Raw genomic sequence first — 23,059 nt, forward strand, 5'->3', positions numbered from 1 at the left:
AGGGTGGGGCAGAGAGCCAATCAGGGCCGCTGGCGGGGTGGGGCTGCGTCCCAGGGCGGGGAATCGCGTAATGGCGGACGCGGGCCGGGCGAGCGCGGCTGGGGGCGTAGCGCGCTGAGGGGGGTCTGGCTGTGTGGCGTCCCCGGAGGCGGCCAGCGGGAACGGACCCCGCGCGGAGAAGGGCGGCTGGCCGGCCCCTCTGTCGCTGAGGGCGGCCGCGCGAGACCAGGTGAGCAACAAGTCCCCGCGGGCGGGCCCCGCCGTGAGGCGCCGGGCCGGGCCGCCACCCTCCCCCCACCTCCCCGCCCCGAGCCTCGCAGGGTCCTGAGGGAGTGGATGGCGTGCCTCTTGCCGCGGACCGGCAGTGGCCGGGCGAGCGGTCAGCGCGGGTAGCGTCTTCCTCTTCAGTCCCCTCCCCAGGGAGGAGGCGTCCTGGAGATCCCCTCGGAGACTTTGAGGGGCCCGCGAATCTGTGAGGCTGCGAAAGTGCCCCCAGCCTGATCTGGCGCTGCCACCGACTCGCTGTGTCACCTTGGGCAAGTCACTTTCTTCTCTGGGCCTCAGTTTACCGATTTGTAAAACGAAGGCTTTGCAGGCAGTTGTACATGAGTTGGATCTCAGATGTCTGATATCTTGGGCAAGTTCTTCCCCGGGCGGAGGTTCGGTTTCCATCTTCGGGCTATGAAAGAATTGAGGCGCTCTTTGAGACCCCTAACCTAAGTTGAAGAGAGGAGTGTGTGTGTGTGTGTGTGTGTGTGTGTGCGCGCGCGCGCGCGCGCACGGGATGGTTCTGCACGGTAGAGAGGAGAGTTGACTGAACGGGCGGCTCTTCCACTAAGTCTCTGGATGGACCCCACACGATGATAAGGTGGAGTCCGGCTGTCTTGGTGCTCCAGGATCCTAGAGTCTCAGAGATGGTGCAATTTTACACACTGGTGTTCCCTAGCATCAGAGGAGAGGAAGGCATCCTGGGAACCTCTTGGGGCAATGATTGAAATTTAGGCCCAAAAGAATTCAGGAGGGTTCGGAGTAGGGCAGAGAGCATGTATGGCGCTCCTACTACGTGCCAGCCCTTGTTTAGGCTTATGTTATTTAATTTTTACAGCCACTGTTGAGAGTTTACACATAGGAAACTAAGTTTCGGAGGAATTGAGTAACTTGTCCAAGGTCATGCGGTAAGGTACAGAGCTTATCAACCACAAGGTGTTGTCTTTGAGAATCGCTGGGCAAGGGGGAAGGCATTGTCCACTTAAAAAGAAGTTTGCTCTGTCACAAATAGGGGGAGGGGTCTGGTCCCAGACACTTCAATTGACTTCTGGCTTGGAGACAGGCTGGGTCTCGATCCCTGGATGGCTGATTATAAGTACATTCCCTTTCTTCAGTCTGTGAGTTTCTAAACTCAATTTCTAAATGGTAAAAGTCGTTTTGAAGTGTTTCAGAACCCCAAAGAACTCAGTTTGAATCCTGACTGGGTGGCCTGTAGAAGTTCACCAACTGTTGGCGTATAGACTTGATTCTTGGTGCAGGGTAGTGCCAGCCAGTTAATTTTTTCTCCTTTTTAGCTAAGAAGGCTAAATTTTCTTGGGATAAGAGAAATTTCCTGTTTGTTCAAATTTCTTTGGATTCCTGGAATGAAAGTTTCAGTAGCCCACTTCTCATGAAACATAATGTTCCTTCCTTTCTGTGTGTTCTCTGTTAGATAACTTCTAGGTGAGTGAAGACTGTGGACCTGGCGTGAGAGACTGGTAGTTAGATACTATAAATTGTAGCCCTTAATTTTTCCATGCTTCAGCTCTTGGTTAATCAAAATGGTAGGACCGGCAGTGTGTATTGTTCTCTGTGTCAATGGTAGGGAAGAAAATTGGAAGAGGAAGTTGCTGAGAAAGAGGGCGTTTCTTAGCAGTGGAGCCAATATGTATTTCTTTGTTTGAAATTCTAAAACCAGAAAAGCAGCAACTGAAGGAGGAAGGAAGGAAAGAACTGTGAAACTCTTCTTCCAGTTCAGATATCCTTAAGAGCTGTTCCTGTTGCTGTCCCTGCCCAAGGAGCTGCTCCCACAGAAAAAGTCCATTGTAATTTGTTCAAAGTTGAGAAATTGTATTCTAGAATGAAATAATTTTAAATCTGAAACCCTCTGAGATAAATTTCTTAAAAATTAGAACATTTTACTGAGTACGTTATCAGTGGATGATTCTTTTACCCAACTTAATTACTAATTGCAGTTTAATTTCAGTCTAAGAAGAATTGAACTAGATACTGTAAATATCACCACCACTTGAGAAAACACGTAATGGTGTGTTCAAGTTTTGACATTTGTTGAAAGTATTTTTAATGCTTTGTTTTACAGGATTGTGTGTGTGTGAATAGGTGTTGTTAAGGCAGTGAATTTATTGTACGTGAAGATCTACCTTCATTTTCTGTATTAGTTATATGTTCTGTATAAGACTTAGTCCTAAATTAGCATGTCAGTCCATAGTATCTTGGGGCCAAAAAAAAGTTCCTGGGGGCGCCTGATAGCTCATTTGGCTAGGTGTCCTACTCTTGATTTTGGCTCAGGTCATGATCTCACCGCTTAGGGCTCTCCTGACAGTGAGGAGTCTGCTTGGGATTCTCTCTCCCTCTGTCTCTGTCCCTTCCCTGCTTGCATGTTTTTTTTCTCTCTCTCTCTCAAATCAATAAACTTGAAAAAAATTCTTGGGGCCAGATTTTTTTTTGAATTTAGAATTTGGGGGATTTTAGAAAAGGAATATGGTACATGTACTGTGTGTTATGTAACATCCCAGAGAGGTCTGGGGCAGTACTTTGTAGTCAAACACATTACCATTTCTGTAGTGAAATGTACTGGTATAAGTAAATAGTATAAATAGGTTCATGTCATTTCATGTCAGATTTTACCACCAAATGAATAATGACAAACTTTTTTACAGCCTTTTAGATTTTGGAATTGAAGTTAAGGGATTGTGGACCTGTATGGATAAAATTTATAAGATGAGGAGGATAATTACAAGGAAAAGTATTGTAAACCAAACTAATTTCAAAGCCATGGGTCCTAAAAACAGTACTACATGGAAGACAATTTTTGTTTGTATGCTTTTTTCATGTAATATTCTTATTCTACTTAATATATGCCAATGTACATTTTTCCTTAAGTACCAAGATTTACCTTTTAATACCCTCATTGATCCCTGGTTTAGATGTTTGAATGACACCCTAACCCTCTTTTTTTTTTTTTTTTTTTTTTTTTTTTGAGAGAAAGAGCACAAAACAGAGGGAGAGAGAGAATCTTAAGCAGGCTTCATGCCCAACTCAGAGCCCGATGATGGGCTCAATGTCACAACCCTGAGATCATGACCTGAGCCGAACTTGAAGCGTAATCTATAGGGTGTTGTGCTCATTAGTTTTTGTGTAGCAGTTAAGAGAATTGTACCTTTGGGGCACCTGGGTGGCTCAGTTGGTTGAGCGTCCAACTAGATTTCGGCTCAGGTCATGATCTCACAGTTTGGTGAGTTTGAGCCCCAGGTTGGGTTCTGCGCTGGCAGTGTGGTGCCTGCTTGGGATTCTCTCTCTGCCTCTCCCCTGCATGTGCGTTCTCTCTCTTTCTCAAAATAAATAAATAAATAAACTTTAAAAAAAAGAGAGACTCGTACCTTTTTTCTGTGTAATTCAGAGAAAGACTAATCAAGTGAGGATCTTTATATTCATATTTGCAGAATGTAAAGTTCATGCTCTCTTCAGGATAGTCTTTAATATGAGGTTATCACTGCTGGGTAGGATGCTGAGTAGGATTTAGGTTAAGAAAAAAAAATTTTTTTTTTTTTTTTTTTAAGTAAGTTCTGCATCCAACACAGGGCTTGAATTCATGACTTCAAGATCAAGAGTCATACTCTACTGACAGAAAATTTTTTATTTTTTCGGGAGTCCGGCTGCCTCAGTGGAGAGCATGTGACTCTTGATCTTGGGGGTGTGAGTTCAAGCCCTACTTTGGGAGTAGAGTTTACTTAACAGTATTTCTTATTTTTTATTTTTGAAGCTTCCACAATTTGAACATCCTAGTAAGGAGTTTACTAAAATATATTTTTAATTTAGAATATTTTTAAAAATTTAGAATATTTTTATTTTAAACATGTGCTATATGAGAAATTTGAATTTACCAGCCTTATGAATTTGGATGATTTCTTTAAATGGCCAAGGACCTCTAGGAAAAAATTATAAAAACTCTATTCTTTACTCTTCCTGGGTGCTTCAGCTATAAAGTGAGGTGGACTGGTGTTGTTGGAGGTTAAAGAATTATTTCTTGTCTTTAAAAGAAGCTCCATGGGGCGCGTGGGTGGCTCAGTTAGTTTAGCATCCCACTCCTGATCTCAGCTCAGGTCTTGGTCTCAGCGTCATGAGTTTGGGCCCTGTGTTTGGGCTCTGCTCTGGGCATGAAGCCTACTTAAAAAATTTTGAGAGAATCTGGCCATCAGGATATCCCGTAGCCTCCTGTTTTGTGGTCCTCATTCATCTTTCTACTTGGGGTCTCTCCATAGTTCCTGAGAATGGTACTTTCACTGTCTGGGAGATTGAACGGGTGCAGAACAGTGTATCAGGAGTTGCAGGTAGATTCGGTGTATGACTGGACTAGGCAAGAGGAGCAGTTCTTTTCCTGACTACCCCAGTTTTTTCTATTTCATAAGCACTGCTAGTACTGTAAAAGGATTACAACTGGTGGACTAATATCCTATTCTAAATTACTCTGTTGTGATTGTGGATAAGCTCTTCAAGACAGGAACTGTGTCTTGTACTTCTTTTGTATTCTGTAGTGCATCAAACTTGTTTTGCATTAGAATTTACCATTAAAACATACTCATATCTGGGTTGGGAGCTCTGATGTCGGAACACAACCAAGGTTGAGAACCATTGACTTCAGTACATTGTAGGTGCTCAATAAATTTATGTTGGTTACTTTGCTGGGGCTCCTGGCATGCATTGGATGGGGTGGAAGAGGACCCAGATTTTTTCATAAAGTAAAATCGCTTTCCAAGAAACTGACACAGTTGGCAGATCTGGACCCATAGTCAGTTCATTGCTAGTTACTCTGCCACATCACCACCCTGATTTTGTGACTTAGGCAGGATGGGATACAGGCAACTGAAAGTTTTGTGTATTTCTTGGGTAGTAGCCTTACTGAGTATGATTGATTAGGATGATAGTTGCTAAACTGAAGACAGGTAGAAAATGCAATAATTGTTTGGGGTTTGGGTAAGGGAGGTGGGTTGCTGGGCACCAGGGATGCCAAGAGAAAAAATGAAAGGTTGTAATTTGACTGGGTCTCCAACACATAACACAATGTATGGAACATAATTAGTGTTCTATAGCTTTTTTGTTGACTGAAGAAATGAATGGCTCTTTGTTTGGAAAGAGGCTTATATGCTGTGAAATAAGATACTTCCTACTCTTCCTTCTGAACTGAGCTAAGATGTCATCTCTTCCATGAAGCCTTCCCGGGAAAAATTGAGTGACTCCTTTATATGTTTTCTCCTTTGTCAAAACATTTATCAGATTGTCAAATCTGATATTAGACAAATTACAAAACTCTTCTCCCTGCCTGTCCATGAGCTCCTTAAGAACAGGACTGATTTTTTTTTTTTTTTTTTCCTTAATGTTTATTTGAGAGAGAGAGAATTCCAAGCGGGCTCCAAGCTCTGAGCTGTCAGCACAGAGCCCGATGCGGGGCTCGAACCCACGAACCGTGAGATCATGACCTGAGCCGAAGTCAGACACTTAACTGACTGAGCCATCCAGGCGCCCCTGAATTGTTCATTTTTATTAGACTGATGCCCAATATGCAGTAAAGGCGTGGTAGATGCTAATAATGCTTAAACCGTGGCCTCTGTCTTCTATTTCATTCTTGTAGCTTCACTTTCTTCCAATTCATAGTCTTTTCAGTTCAGATCAGCAAATATTTATTTATTGAATGTCTTCTGAGAGGTAGGTCTTTCTTAGGCCTTAGGGTAGGGTTTCTCAGCCTTGGGTACTGTTGACATTTTGGGCTGGATAATTCTGTCATTTTGGAGGGCTGTCCTGTGCTTTGTGGGATGTTTAGCAGCATCCCTGGTCTTTCCTCACTACCCATTAGCACCCTTTTCTCACTAGCTCTGATAATCAAAAATGTCTCCAGATATTGTGAAATGTCTCCTGAGGGGCACAATTGCCCCTGTTGAGAACTACTATATCAAGGGTAGAAGTGGTGGAATCATAGAGAGAAGTAAATATAGATGTTCTGAGAGGTGTACACTCTCCTTTTATTCATTTTTTCTAGTTACGTAGTCTCTTGTCTATGACTTTTGGATAAGAAAGAAAAATCAGGGAAACCAGGTGACAACCTTAAAATAGCCTCATTATTTTTTTTTCTGTTCAATTTTATTTTATTTGGTTTAAATATATTAGAGCAGTATAGCTAGCTGCATTATTTATGCAGATTTATGTAAATTTAGTTTCTACCACTGATAAGTTGGAGTAAAGAACTATTAGAATATTACTACCTTGCGTAAAAGACTTTCTCAGAAAAGCTCATAGCTGAAAAGTTTAATACCTAAAGAAAAATCAGCATTGGTTTTATAGAGAACTTTCCAGGACTTGTTTAGGATTCTTCTTTGATACTTTTTGAGCTTTATGGCTAAGATATCTTTTGATGTCCCTGCATAGTTACTTTATAACTCTAAAAAAACATGTTTAACTAATGGATGTGTTTTTCTAAGCTCAGTATTTTTTGTAATAGCTAGATTGGTCAAGGCAATGGTTCTTGGTCCCTTGGGGCATTCATAAAGTGATTACAAGTCAGTAGTAACATTTGGGGACTTCACTCTCCTTTGGCCAACCCTCTACAATATAACATTATAATCATTCATGTCTTAGTCACCATTAAAGTGATGTTGAATGAGTGTTTTTTCCTGTTCCATTTGAAGTTGTGAATGGTACTCTGGAGAATTCAAATGTATAGTTATGAATGGTATCTCAGAATAGTTACCATTTATGCAAATGAAACACACTTCTTAACTTAGAAACCAAACAGAATTGAATTAGGAAGGAGAAGAATAGAAACAAGAATTGTTGAATGCTTGCAGAGGAAATAATGTTCAGATATAGAAATATCTCAGAAAAATGTGCTCTTTATGATTACACACTAATAAAGAAAAATAGTTTGAAATGGATGGGAGAGGCTATTAAACTTAGCCTGTGATATTACTTTTCAAGCTGCTTTTCTTTTCTGGTAAAATATGGGAGTCTGAGGCATACTCTCTTAGTTGTAAGATTAATTCCAGTTGAACAGAAGTAAGTCTCTTATTTTTAGAATATAGAAGCCCTTTTGAAAAGTAGCAGTGGTTCAGCTTAGTTCCAGTTTAGGTAAATATGTGTATGTATATGCACACATACATATGTACACACATAAATATGATGTGGCTTATGGTGACCCTTAAACTTTGTAGTTGACATAGTAAAATAACAAGAACAATCCTTTTACTTTCAAGTATTCAAAATTGAGACCTTTGTCTCCCCTGATTATGCCATTGTTCTAGCAAGTACTCAGTCTAAAAAGCTTTCTCAAATCACATCTTGAGAAATTGTGTTTAACTGTGTAGAAGGAGGTCTTAGGTCATGCACATAGATGTTCCTTTTCATTCACAAATTAAGAACTCTAAGTAAATTTCCCTTTGTAGAATACTGATAGTATCTTAAGAACAGTATTCCTGATACCAAGGTCATCTGTGGAATTATAAGAAGTATAAGACCCCATCTCTGTAGAAACGTATTTGCCCCCTTCTTTACTTTTTTAAAAAGTTTATTATTTTTTTTTGGGGGGGGGGGGAGGAGAAAGAGAAGGAGAGAGATTCCCAAGCAGAGTCTGCACAGTGAGCACAGAGCTCAGTGTGGGGCTCGAACTCACGAACCATGAGATCCGAAGCTCAACTTCCTGAGCCACCCAAGTGCCCCATGCCCCCTTCTTTACTTTTAAAACTCCTTCAGTATTCATTTGCAATGAATAATTTGCAAAGCACAGTATTCCCACTTTGATATATTCCATTATAGTCACTTCCCAGCACTTGAGATAAGTTATATTATGTTAATAGCTACATTTTACAGGTAAACAAGTTCAGAAGAGTAACTTAAAGTCACTCAACTAATAAATAGCAGATTTGAGATTGAACACTGTCTCCTCCCTGCCCCCTCATTGTACTCTACCCTTTATCCCAGCCCCATCTATTTGAAGTATAGTTGACACACAATGTTACATTAGTTTCAGTTGTACAACATAGTGATTTGACAATTCTGTGCTCACCACAAGTATAGTTTACCTTCTGTCATTGTAACAGGGCTATTGCAATACCATTTACTATCTTCCTTATGTTGTACCTTTCATCCCCATGACTTATCATTCTGTAACTAGATGCCTATACCTCCCACTCCCCTTCACCCATTTTGCCTATCCTCCCAGCCTCTTGTCCTTTACTTTTTAATGAGATTTTTTTTTCATTTTTATTTATTTTGAGAGAGAGAGTATGCATGTATGTACATGCGAGTGAGGAAGGGGCAGAGGGAGAGAGAGACTCTTATGCAGGCTCCATGCTCGGAGCATTGCCCGATGCCAGCTCAATCCCATGACCTTGGGATCATGACCCAAGCTGAAAAAATGAGTTGGACACTTGGGGCGCCTGGGTGGCTCAATTGGTTAAGTGTCAGACTCTTGATAGCAGCTCAGGTCATGCTCTCATGGTTGGTGAGACAGAGCCCCACGTTGGGATTCTCTCTCTCCCTCTCTCTCCCTCTCTGCCCTACCTCCACTTGTGCTTATTCTCTCTCTCAAAATAAATAAACAACAACAACAAAAAGTTGGACGCTCAACTGACTAAGCCATCCAGGTGCCCCTTAATGAGAGTTTTTTAATGGTGCAGTTTACATACTGTGAAATGGACAGAAATCCAAGTATGTAATTAGATGCATTTTGACAAATGTAAACACATGTGTAACCAAGAGATAGAACATTTCCATAGCCACATATCCTTTCAGTCAGTCCCTACTGTCTTAGAGGCAACCACTGTTTTGATTTCTATTCTTACAAATTAATTTTGCCTGTTCTTGACTCATAGCATGTGCACTCTTGTGTCTGAATTCTTCTGTTCAATATAAAGGTTTGTTTTGTTTTTTTTTTTTCTTTACAAGTTTATGTGTTTATTTTGAGGGGGGCGGGGGGAGGGACGGAGGGAGGGAAGGAGAGAGAGAGAGAGATTGAGAGGGTTCAAGCTGCACGGTCAGTGAGGAGCCCAATGCAGGGCTTGAACTCACGAACCATGAGATGTGGACTTGAGCCAAAGTCCGACGCTTAACTGACTGAGCCACCCAGGCACCCTTGTTCAATATAGTTTTTGAGATTCATTCATGTTGATGTGTATATTGGTATGAACCCAAGTCTTTTGATGCATATCTAGAGTTCTTTCCAACAAACTGCAGCTTCTAATTTGCTTACACTTATATCACATCCTCTCCTGACTTTTTGTTTTTTTGCTTTAGCATTTGCATGTAATTTTTTTTTCTAATATCCTAGATTTATTTCTTTTTAAGATCTCTTTGAAATTACAAAAGTAATACATGCTCATTGCAATAAATTACACAATCAGAAGTGAATAAAGAGTGAAAGTTTTGTCAGATTTATTTTTATTTCTGCCTTTTTCCAATTATGAAAAGAATGAGTGCTCTTTGTAAAAAAATTTTAAAGAATTGCCAAATTCAAAAGTATGAAGCACAGAATAAGACTCATCTGTGATCTTACCAGTTAGCATTTTGGCGTATCTTCCTCTTTCTGTGCATTTTGTTTGCCATAGCTAAGACCATAGTTTAGGGATATTTAGGCTTGCCTTTTTCCATAGGTTTGCCACATCCATGTTAATCAGTTTTTTTGTTTCAGCGTTCATGTTTTTGGCCATCCTAAATTTAAATATCTTGCTGGCAGTGATCTCGGCTGAGTTGGCCTCATCAGGCATCATTTTTTAAGATTTCCTGTGCACTCCACCATTCACCTCATTCTTATATATCCAACACCCAACATTTCTTGCAGAGTAGGAGACAGAATAGTTGTATGGTTGTGAGTGAAGATTCTGGAGTCAGTCCGTCTGAGTTCAGTTGTAGGCTCTTTCACCTACTGGTTCTGTATGCTGTCTTGGGCAGTGATTCAGCCTCAGTTTTGTCATGTGTAAAATGGAGACCTGTCTAATTTTTCTGTAAAATATAGAGCATATCTGAAAGAGTATTAGAAGGATTAAATGACATCATTACTTAGCCCAATGCTCCATAAATGTTAACAGTTGTTGTTATAAATTAGGAAATGGCATATTTAGTTGGGTACATCATCTATCTAACCTTGAATTCTGCTTGTGGGAAAGGGATGAAAATGTCAGCTTCAAAATTTAGGACTATGTTGCCCCAAATTCATAATTTCTCTTAGAAGTTTATTTAAAAAATTTTTTTAACATTTGTTTATTTTTGAGAGAGAGAGACAAAGTGTGAGCAGGGGAGTGGCAGAGAGAGGGAGACACACAATCTGAAGCAGGCTCCAGGCTCTGAGCTGTCAGCCCAGAGCCCACTGCAGGGCTTGAACCCATGAACTACAAGATCATGATCTGAGCCGAAGTTGGATGCTTAACCAACTGAGCCACCCAGGCACCCCTATCTTAGAAATTTCTTATGGAAATGTTACCTATGCATTTATCTAGACTATCTGAATTACTTTTTCTTATATCCTGTCCACCCCATCTGAGTAATGAGTTTTATTACTTTATATGCTTGATTGCATAGTAAACTATTACTTTTTTATTGGTCCTAATAAAAGCAAATAGCTGCTGGGTAGTAAGTGTATACAAACTATGTGCCAGGCATTGTGCACATTCCTCCTCACGGCAGTCCTTCAAATTAGTTGTTATTTACAGATGGGAAAAGTGAGGTTGGAAGAAATTATTATGTCCTTGGTCACACAGGTAAGCCTACTGGTACTAGTATTCAAAACCTTCCTCTTTTTTGCGAATGCAAAAAGTGGCTGGTGCAGCCACTCTGGAAAACAGCATGGAGGTTCCTCAAAGAACTAAAAATAGAACTACCCTACGACCCCGCAATTGCACTACTAGGCATTTATCCAGGCGATAGAGGTGTGCTGTTTCAAAGGGACACAGGCACCCCCATGTTTCTAGATGCACTATCAACAATAGCCAAAGTATGGAAAGAGCCCAAATGTCCATTGATGGATGAATGGATAAAGAAGATGTGATAGATATACACACACACACACACACACACACACACACACACACACACACTGGAGTATTACTTAGCAATCAAAAAGTATGAAATCTTGCCATTTGCAACTATGTGGATGGAACTGGAGGGTATTATGCTAAGTGAAATTAGTCAGAGAAAGACAAAAATCATATGACTTCACTCATATGAGGACTTTAAGAGACAAAACAGATGAACATAAGGGAAGGGAAAAATAATATAAAAACAAGGAGGGGGACAAAACAGAAGAGACTCATAAATATGGAGAACAAACTAAGGGTTGCTGGAGGGGTTGTGGGTGGGGGGATGGGCTAAATGGGTAAGGGGCACTAAGGAATCTATTCCTGAAATCATTGTTGCACTGTCTGCTACCTAATTTGGATGTAAATTTTTATATATATAAAATTAAATTAAAAAAAAATTAAAATAAAATTTTAAAATTAAAAAAAATTAAATTAAATTAAATTAATAAAATTAAAAAATTAAAATTAAAAAATAAAAGAAATTTTTGCAATGAAGTAAAAAAAAACAAAAAAACACCCCAAACACAAAGCCTTCCTCTTTACCTTCTTTGCCTGTTTTTTTTTTGGGGGGGGGCATATTTATTTTGAAAGAGAGAGAGACTGTGCATGTGAATGGGGGTAGGGGCAGAAAGAGAGAAAGAATCCCAGGCAGGTTTCGCACTGTCATTGCAGAGCCTGATGTGGATTTTGAGCTCATAAACCCTGAAGTCATGACTTGAGCCAAAGTCAAATGCTTAACCAACTGAGCCACCCAGGCACCCCAACTTCTGTCTTTCTGATTTTAAAATTTGGACTTACAAAATAATTTAATACACTTTGTTTCTTTAGACTTATATCTGCTTTATAATTTCTAGGATTTGATGTGAATCTCTGTTTACCCTGTCACACCCCCTTTTTTTTTTAATATTAAAGTGTTGTCTGTTGGGGCACTTTAATTGAGTTGGTTAAGCATTTGACTTTGGCTCAAGTTGGTGGCTCCTGAGTTGAGCATCCGGCTTCGGCTCAGGTCATGATCTCATGGTTTGTGAGTTCTAGCCCCGCATGAGGGTCTGAAGCCTGCTTCAGATTCTGTGTCTCCCTCTCTCTGTGCCCCTCCTCTGCTTGCTCGATCTCTGTCTCCCTCAAAAATAAATAAATGTTTAAAAAATTTTAAAAGAAAAGTGTTGTCTATCTATGTTATATAAAAAACCTGTAAGCATACAGAAGCTCCTCTGTCCTTTGGTCTTTTTGGATACCTTTATATGCCTTCTCTGTTTTACCTTTTTTGTGCAGTGATGACCACAACTGCACATTCTATTCTGGGTACAGATACACTTCGGTTTGTACAAGGGCAGGATAATGTGTTCTGTGTTTCCAAAGCTTTCAGAATAACAGCCAGCATTTTGTTGCCTTTTTTTTTTTTTTTTTTTTTTGGTAGCTGTGTTCAGGATAAGACCAGAGACTCTGAAATCCTTTTCTTATATTGTAACAGGTAGCTTTGAAGCTCATCTTCTGATAATTATAGTTTGGACTATTTTTCCATTACTGCATTACCTTATTTTTGTCTACATGGAAGCTATTTTCCACATTTCTTAACACATAACTTTGTACCACCATACTTCTAGCTACTGTTGTAGATTTATCTGCCAACAGGGAAGATTTCACTAGATGTTTTTTTCTAGGTAATTTCTAAAAATGTTACTTGGGATAGGTTTCAGCATCAATCCCTGGGGGACTCCTTTGGTTTTGTTTGTTTGTTGTTGGTTTGTTTGTTTGTTTGTTTGTTTTTAATTTGTTAAGTAATCTCTATACCCAACCTGGGACTGGAACTCATGACCCCAAGATCACGAGTCACATGCTCTATAGACTGAGACAGCTGCTAGAGCATGCTACTCTTTTTTTTGTTTTGTTTTGTTTTGTTTTGTTTTTTTCAAGTAGGCTTCACACTCTGCACGAAGCCCAACATGGGGTTTAAATTCGACACTGAGATCAAGAGTCAAATGCTTAACCAACGAGCCACCCCGGCGCCCCAGTTTTGTTTTTGTTTTGGAACATGCCACTGTTGATCTTGGGGTCATGAGTTTGAGCCCCATGTTGAGGGTACTTAACATAATAAATAAATATTATTTATTCTACTTAAATAAAAGTAGAAAATAAAAAAAAATTCTACTTAAAAAAAAGTCTACTTAAATAAAAAATCAAAAAAAAATAAAAAATTATTGGGGTGCCTTGCTGGTTCAGTTGGTAGAGTATGCAGCCCTTGATCTGAGTGTTGTGAGTTCAAGCCCAATATATATTGTTTGTAGAGATTACTTAAAAATAAAAGAAATTAAAAAAAAAATTATTGGCGCTTGGATGGCTCTGCCGGTTGAGCTTCCAACTCTTGATTTCGGCTCAGGTCATGATCTCACAGTTTGTGAGTTTGAGCTCCATGTGGGGCTCCATGATGACAGTGCAGAACTTGCTTGGAGTTCTCTTTCTCCCTCTCTGTGCGTGCTGTCTCTCAAAGTAAATAAAACAACAACAAAAAATTATTATCTGACGTATAAAACTCCAGCAATTTAAATACTTGAATTAATCGTGCTTTTGTTTTATTTTTACAACAGTTTATTGAAATATTATTGACCTACAATTAACCACATATATTTAAAATGTAAAATTTTAGTTCTGACTCATGTATGTACCCGGGAAACCACACCATAGTCAAGAAAATAAACATTTCCATTACCCCTCAATGTTTCCTTCTGCCCCTTTGTGATCACTTCCTCCTGCCCCACTGCCTGGCTCCCACCCTCTTCATCAGCAACCACTGATCTGCTTTTTATCACTATAAATTAGTTTGTATCTTTTATTTTTTTTTAATTTTCAAAATTTTTTAAATTTGAGAGAGAGAGAGAGAGAGAGAGAGCACGTGTGCCAAGTGGGGGAGAGGGGCAGAGGGAGAGAGACAATTCCAAGCAGGCTCCATGCCACGCATGGAGTCTGACTTGGTTCTTGATCCCACAACCCTGGGATCATGACCTGAGCTGAAATCAAGAAATCGAGTTGGACACCCAACTGATTGAGCCACCCAGGCGCCCCTAGTTTGTATCTTTTAGAATGTTACATAAATGGAAATATGGAGTATGTGCTCACTGGGACATGGAAGTTTGACATCTTGCATTCAGGATGATTATTTTGAGATTCATCCATGTTGCAAGTATCAGTAGTTGCCAAATAATGATTGATTGTGTAAATATACCAGTTTGTTTATCCACTCACCTGTTGATGGACATTTGAGTTGTTCCAGTTTGGGGCTATTAAAAATAAAGCTGCTGTAGCATTTGTGTATAAGTCTTTGTATAGACCTTTCTTTTTGATTTAAAAAAATGAGATATAATTTACACGCCAGACAATTTACCCTAAATTTAAAGTGTGCAGTTCAGTGTTTTTTTAATATTTTCACAAAGTTGTAGAACCATCGTCACTATTTAATTTTAGAACATTTTAATCACCCCCAAAGAGATAGCAGATATTCTCCATACCTCCCTCCTCCCTCCTAGGCAACTATTAATCTACTTTCTGTCTCTGTGGATTTGCTTGTTTTGGACATTTCATCTAAATTCAGTCATACAATATATGGTCTTTTGTGTTTGGCTACTCTCACTTAGCATAATATTTTCAAGGTTCATTTGTGTTGTAGCATGTGTCAGTACTTCATTCCTTTTATGGCTGAATAGTATTCCATTGTATGGATGGATGGACCACATTTATTTATCTATTCATCAGTTGGTGGACATTTGGATTGTCTATTTGACTGTTATGAATAATGGTGTTTTAACATTCATGTACAGAATTTTTGTGTGGACATGTGTTTTCAGTTCTCTTGAGTATATACTTGTGAGTGGGTTTGCTGGGCCATGTGATAACTCTGTGTTTGAGAAACTGCCAGATTTTTTTCCAAAGTGGCTACACATTTTACATTTCTGCCAGCAGTGTATGATTCCAATTTTTCCACATCCTCACCAATATTTCTTACTTACCTTTTTGGTTGTAGCCATCTTGGTGAGTGTGAAGTGATATCTCGTGTTTTGATTTGCCTTTTCATAATGACTGACGATGGTGAGCATCTTTTAATGTTTGTTGGCTATTTGTATATCTTCTTTGGAGAACGTCTATGTAAATGTTTTGCCCATTCTCAAATTGGGTTGTTCTTTTATTATTGAGTTGTAACAGTTTTTTGTATACTGTGGATACAAATTCCTTATCAGATATGATTTGCAAATGTTTCCTCTCATTTCTGTGGGTTGTTTTCACTTTCTTTGTTCATGCCCTTTAAAGCACAAAAGTTCTTTTTTTTTTTTTGAAAACAATTTTAAGTTAATTCATTTTGAGAGAGACAGAGTGAGTGGGGGAGGGGCAGAGAGAGACTCTCAATCAGGCTCTGCACTGTCAGCCTGAGCCCTATACGGGACTCAAACTCATGAAACTTGAGACCGTGACCTGAGCCGAAGTTGGACACCTAACTGACTGAGCCACCCAGGTGCCCTTTAATAGCATTTAATATTTAATAGAATTCTTGAAAAGGGTACAATTTTAAAAATTTGGTGTTTACATCATATTTGTGCATTTCTAGGTTAATCCTCAAGCACTGTTATTTGGTCACACAGTGTTAATTAACGGTTTAAAGCTTGCTTCTTGTGACAAACAGTATAACGTGAGTGCACCTGAAAGTATTTTTTTCTTTAAAAAAAATTTTTTTTAATGTTTATTTTTGACAGAGAGAGAGAGACAGAGCATGAGTGGGGGAGGGGCAGAGAGAGAGGGAGAGACAGAATCCGAAGCAGGCTCCAGGCTCTGAGCTGTCAGCACAGATCCAGACGCAGGGCTCGAACCCACAGACTGCGAGATCGTGACCTCAGCTGAGGTCGGATGCTCAACCGACCGAGCCACCCAGGCGCCCCTGAAAGTAATTTTTTCTGTTTGTATTTTTCCTAAGTTATTGTGTTGTATTGCGTTGTATTGTATTTTAGTTAGAGAGGGCGCAGGTGAGCGAGGGGCAGAGGGAGGGAGAGAGAGAGAATTCCACACAGGCTCCATGCTGTCAGCACGGAGTCCAAAGCGGGACTCAAACTCACCTGAAGTGGGCTTGAGCTCACTCGATGCCAGCCTCAAACTCATGAACCATGAGATCATGACCTGAGCTGAAGTCAGATGCTTAACCAACTGAGCCACCCAGGCACCCCTAAGTATTTTATTCTTTTTGATGCTATTGTAAATGAAATTATTTTTTTAATTTCATTTTTGGATTCTTCATTGCTAGTGTATAGCGATAGAGTTCATTTTTGTGTATTGATCTTATATTTTGCTACCTTGATTCTAGCAGTTTGTGTGTGTGTGTGTGTGTGTGTGTGTGTGTGTAACTTAGCATTTTCTGTATACAAGATCATGTCATCTGCAAATAATTTCCAATTTTTCCTTTACAATTTTATGCCTTTTATTTCTTTTTTCTTGTCTGATTGACCTGTCTAGAACCTCTAGGACACTGTTGAATAGAAGTGATAAGACGATATCATAGTCTTGTTCCTGATCTTAGAGGGGAAAATCTTTCTGGTTTTGATATCAGTAGTACTTGCCTCATAGAATAGGTTCAGATGTGTTTGTCCTTATTACTTTTGAAGCAGATCTCAGACCTCGTATCATTTGTAAATATTTCAGCATATATCTCTAAAATACAAGTATTCCCCGATTGAAACATAATTTTAAGATTTATTTTTATTCTTTTAATGCTTATTTAGTTTTGAGAGAGAGAGACAGACACAGTGCGGGTGGGGGAGGTGCAGAGAGAGAGGGAGACACAGAATCCAAAGCAGGCTCCAGGCTCTGAGCTGTCAACACACAGTCCCATGAAGGGCTGGAACCCATGAACCACAAGATCATGACATAAGCTGAAGTTGGACATTCAAACAACTGAGCCACCCAGGTGCCCTTTAAAATTAAAAAAAATTTTTTTTAAATGTTTATTATATTTGAGAGAGAGACACACACAGTGTGAGTGGGGGAGGGGAAGAGAGAGAGGGAGACAGTATCTGAAGCAGGCTCCAGGCTCTTAGCTCTCAGCACAGAGCCCCACAAGGGGTTCAGACTCACAAACTGTGAGACCATGACCTGAGCCAAAATCAGACATTTAACCGACTGAGCCACCCAGGCGCCCCTAAGATTTTATTTTTAAGTAATCTCTATACCCAGTGTGGGGCTCGAACTTAACCCCAAGATTAGGAGTCATACGCTCTACCAACTGAGACAGCCAAGTACCCCTGTAACATAATTATATTAGCATTGTCACACTGCAATATCTTTAAGCAGAGTGCCTGATATGGGTCTTGAACTCCCGAAAGGTGAGATCATGACCTGAGCTGAAGACGGATGTTTAACCAACTGAGCCACCCGGGCACCACTGATTTCCGTTTTTAAAAGATTAATCCAATTGCTGCAAAGAAAATGAATTACCTGGGGGCAGAAACTGATTGCAGTGGGTTATAGAAGTCTATTGTGGAAGTCCAAGTAATAATGAAGACTTAAACTAGGTTGGTAAAAGAAAAAAGAAATGGAGAGAAGTAGACGTATTTAATATGTATTTTGGAGGTAGAGCTGATAGGACTTGATGGATTAGATATGTGGGTCAAGGAAGAACAGAAGGATTGAGCATACCTTCCTTCTGGAAACTCTTCTCTTAGCTTTTATGGGAAAGCATTGTTCTGGTTCTCCTTTTGCTTTCGTGATGTTTCCTTCTTTGTCAGTATCTATGCTGTCCTCTGACCTTGTCGCTCTGTTTACACTTTTGTATTGGGAGGTCATCTACTGTCACATGTCTTTAATTTACAAATCTCCATGTAGTAAAACTCCCAAATCTGTATTTCCACCTCTGAACCCCCATCCCAGAATTCCTACTGGATCATTCCACCAGGGTATCTCTTCTGCATCTCCAGGTTTTCATGGACTGTTTGCTTTTGGGAACTGTAGTCAGTTTGGTATAGCTTGTCTCCTCCTCGCTCGGGAGACATGCTTACAGGTTTTAAGGATAGATTTTATACCCATTATACAGATTTTGATGATGGAAGCTTTGCTTCTCTAAGAAAGATGTTTAGCACACCTGGGCAGCGTTTTCATTCAGGACCTTGACTTCCTCATAGGTTAAAATGAGAAGGCTAAGCTTATCTTCTGCTCATTCCTCACCTCCATATCCCCTGACTTGCTGCCCTTTATCCTGACTTGCATATTTCTATTTATTCATTCACTCAGTCATTTATTCAGCATATTTCAGGGCTGGTTATAGGTCTGCCAACATACCAAGCATTGGCTCCACTATTTTCCAAATTCATCCAGAGGTAAAGCCTTAGTTACCATTGGCTCCCCTGAACTCCCTCTTTTCATGCCAAGACTCTTAGGTTTCTCCCTGTTTTTTTTTTTTTTTTCTCCCACTACTCAAGTTCATAGCCTTTGTTACCTTTTCCATGACTGTTGTCCCTACTTCCAGTCTCCATCTCCAGCTCTATTATCTTCTACTCTCCTTAAGTGAGATGCATAGCATCTTCCTAAATATTCTGTAATCTGTAACTCCAGTTGTGTGACTCTCATTACTTATTGACTAGAGTACAAACTCAGCCTGTTTAAGATTCTGTGATCTGGCCCAACTTGTCTTTCCCGCCTTGCTTCCCACTACTTTTGCAATAATGTACTCCTTTTCATTCCCCAGAGATGTCTCATTATTTTCTGCTTATGTGACTCTGCTTACATTGTCTACTTCAGATATAATATTCCTTGTCCCTGCATATCCAAACCCTGCCTATTTTTAATGTCCAGTTAGATGATGCTCCTCTGTGGTGCTTCTGTGATTTACTTAACCAGAAGTAAAACCATAACTTCATCATTTTTTGTTTTATATTTGTGTACTTTTCTCATCTCTCCTAAATGAACTCCTTACATAGAAACTATTTCTTGTATCTCTATGTATCTACAATGCTAGGGCCATTTCACTTAGTAGTTACTCAGTAAATAGGTGTTGAGTGACATAATATTGAAGATAATGTTCCTAGAGGCAGAAAATTAGATTTAATGACCTTGAGGTGCTAGTCAACCTCATAATTTATTTTCATAGATTTTTATAGATTGAAAAACTTTTAGATAAACTTATATGAACTTTTCTCTCAGTAAAAAAAAAATTTTGGAGGGTGGGAAATTTCAAGCATATATACATTTAGAGAGGATGAGATAATGAACCTGTTGCTCAGCTTCAACAACTATCAACCCGTGGTCAGTCTCGTTTCATCTGTACCACTGCCTACTCTCTCATCCTCATTGGAGTCTTTTGTTTCTTAAGGGACAGAAAGGGCAGGTGGGGGAGAGGGGCAGAGGAAGAGAGAGAAAGTCTTAAGCAGGCTCCATGCTCAGCACAGCGGAGTCCAACGTGGGGCTTGATCCCACAACCCTGGATCATGACCTGAGCTGAAATCAAGTTGGACACTCAAACAACTGAGCCACCCAGGTACCCCCTCATTGGATTCTTTTGAAGCAAATCCCAGACATCATATCATTTCACTTCAGTATATAGGTCTGAGATAAAAGATAAGTACTCTTAAAAAAAAAAAAAAAAAAGTAGATTATCAGATATTCCGTTAATGTTCAAATTTGCACAATTACTTTCTGTTTCTTTCTCCCTTCTTCCCTGCTCCCTTTTCTCTCTAAACATTTGGTGTATTCGAAATCAGGTTCCAAAAAAAAGGTCCATATATTGATTTGGTTTATATGGCTCCTAAATCTCTTTTAATCTATAGGTCCTCTTGCATCTTTTTTCTTGTATAGAGTTGTTGTTGTTGAAGAAAGCAAGTTATTTCGTACTTTTTTCCCCCCATTCTGGATTTTGCTAATTGAATTTCTACAGTCCATTTATGTTCCATTGGGGCACGTGATGACTCAGTTAAACGTCTGACTTCGGCTCAGGTCATGATCTCATGGTTCCTGAGTTCGAGCTTTATGTTGGACTCTTTGCTGTCAGCACAGAACCTGCTTCTGATGCATGCATTCTGATAGATGTTCCTCTATCCCTTGTATTAGATCTAGAGCATCATTGTCTAATAGAAATACTCAATCCTTAAATTTAAATTTTCCTCTTTTTTGAAGTTTACTTATTTTTAGAAAAATTTTTTAATTTATTTTTTGAGAGACAGAGGCAGAGCATGAGCAGGGGAGGGGCAGAGAGAAAGGGAGACAGAATCCAAAGCAGGCTGCAGGCTCTGAGCTGTCAGCACAGAGCCTGATGCAGGGCTTGAACTCATAAACTGTGAGATCCATGACCTAAACTGAAGTTGGACGCTTATCTGACTGAACCACCTAGGTGCCCCTTATTTATTTATTTTTTTAAGTTTATTCATTTTTGAGAGAGAGAGAGAGACAGAGTGGGAATGGGGCAGAGAGAGAGGGAGACACAGAATCGGAAATAGGCTTCAGTCTCTGAGCTGTCAGCACAGAGCCCGACACAGGGCTTGGACTCACAAACTGCAAGATCATGACCTGAGCCAAAACCAAGAGTTGGGTGTTTAACTGACTGAGCAATCCAGGAGCCCCTAAGTTTAAATTTTCTAATAGGTACATTAAAAAGGCGAGAAGAAACAAGTGAAATTCATTTTAATAATATTTTTTATTAACCCGGTAGTTGTAAACTGTTACTTCAACATGTAATTAATATAAGGAGTATTAATAAGATATTTTACAATTTTTTATACTAAATCTTTGTGACTCAGTGTGCATTTTACACCTACAGCACATATCAATTCAGATGAGCTACATTTCAAATGTTCAGTAAGTACATGTGTGTAGCGGCTACCTATTGGACAGCACAGCTCTCGAGGCTCGGGCTGAATTAGGTTTCCTGCTTTGGCAGTAATGCTTCACAAGTGGTGGCTTATAATGATGTATAAAGATGTAACTTTGTGTTGTGAGAGGTCATGGATAATAATTACCTAGATCTTTTATTTCATTAGATGTTTTAACATATTTGATATATTTTAATCCATTGTAGTTATTTTTATTGATGTTCAGTTTGTTCCATCTTGGATCAGTGAGTGCCTCTTCACATTGGCTTCTGACTTCTTTTGACGTTACTGCAGTAGTCGTTGATTAGTGTTTCTTGCTTTCTAGTATAAGATGTTCCAGACTTGTCTTGTACTTCCTGCCCTTTAGCCAAAGGGCTGTGGATCTTTTTTTTTTTTTTTTTAAATGTATTTTTGAGACACAGCGTGAACAGGGGAGGGGCAGAGAGAGAGACACAGAATCTGAGCTGGCAGCACAGAGCCCATCGCGGGGCTCGAACTCACGGACTGTGAGATCATGACCTGAGCTGAAGTCAGACGCTTAACCGACTGAGCCACCCAGGTGCCCCTGAACTGTGGATCTTTTCAGTGACCACATTATTGACTCCTTCATTGGTAAATGAGGAAACTGAAGGCTAAAGAAGTAGAGTTATTGAACCAGAGTCACACAGGTTTAGCAGCATAATCTGGCCTAGAACCCTAGCCTGCTGGCTCTTAGCTCTATACCATGGCCATTTCCTGTCTTGTTTCCTGTACCTAGTTTTTAGGACTGATGGTTTAACTGCATTTGAGCTCCTACTCTAGGTTGTCAGGGGAAGATAGGTTTTGTGGGTCATCATTGGAGGTACAATCAAATCTCATTAATTTGGACTAATTGGAGTAAATCCTAGTGAGAGTGTTGTGTGTTGTTTTTCTTTAGGTGCAGCTGTTACTTTGAGTAGCTGAAACTAGGCTAATAGTGTTACCAGGTTATTTTGGTAGGTAGAGGTCCCTGTACCTGGTTTAATGAATAGCTGAGAATGATGTGCAATTTAACTTTAATTGTATGTAAATTAGACTCCTGAAATGCTTAAAAACAGCTCATTAAACATTTCTCCCTGCAATCTTATTTATACTGTTTTCTTACCCAGTCTTTTCTTTATTAGAGTGCAGAGGTAAACTTTATTTCAGGTGTGAATTTATCTCAAGTTACAAATGTGTGGAGTCTGTATTCATAAAGGATTGCCATAAGTTCAGAAAATTTTACAAAGAATATTGAGAAAGTGCAGAGGAAGAACATCTGAAAGTCAGACATCTGGCAGTTTCAGCCAACCAGAACATAACTCCTTGTATTTAAAAGTAAGCTAAAAGTGCTTTTGAGTGGCAGAGAGCTTTCAGAAACCTTGTTCATTTTACCTCAAAAGTAGCATCACCCTAGGGCCTCACTCAGAGATAATTGTGTATGTTGAAGGACAGAGGATCCAGGTGTGTGAGGGCTGGCTATGTTGCCTCTTGGTTCTGTGGCCCAAAGTAAGTCACTTGACCTCTCTGAGCCTTAGTTTATTCATCTATAATGAGGTAATTAAATTGGGAGTGTTCTTTTTACATCACAGAATCTTGTGAGATTCAAATCAGCTATTTAACTGATATAGCAGATATTTATTGAATTAATGAGAGATGATATGAAAATGCTTTTTTAGCTAGAAGCTTTATATGACCATAAGCATTATTAGAATAATATAGAATAGAGGTACTAATACATACTAATGATCAGAAGCATGACAGCAGAAGGAGGAGATTCAAGATGTCTGTCCAGAACTTTATAGCCATTTTACTACTGAGGCATATAGCGCTCACACCTCAGGAGCCTCTGACAGCATCATGGTTTCATAGCATAGTACCACTGCTAATGTGAAGGCCCTGAGT

The 23,059-nt window shown here is 39.6% G+C and overlaps 1 protein-coding gene across 2 annotated transcripts in view; it reads left to right on the top strand.

The window, feature by feature from the left end:
- The first annotated feature begins 61 nt into the window (after positions 1 to 61).
- Positions 62 to 23,059, top strand: part of WASF2 (WASP family member 2) — a 72,903-nt gene continuing 49,905 nt past the window's right edge. Inside the window, exon 1 of one of the 2 annotated variants that reach the window (XM_019432395.2) lies at positions 62 to 229. The gene's annotated coding sequence lies outside the window, so the exon portion shown is untranslated. Of the gene's footprint in view, positions 230 to 409; positions 537 to 23,059 lie in introns of those variants that run through there. The other variant, XM_019432397.2, reaches the window with a different exon arrangement.

The sequence above is a fragment of the Panthera pardus genome, unplaced genomic scaffold, assembly GCF_024362965.1.
Source record: "Panthera pardus isolate Hobbes unplaced genomic scaffold, ASM2436296v1 HiC_scaffold_11, whole genome shotgun sequence".
NCBI classification, from domain to species: Eukaryota; Metazoa; Chordata; class Mammalia; order Carnivora; family Felidae; genus Panthera; species Panthera pardus.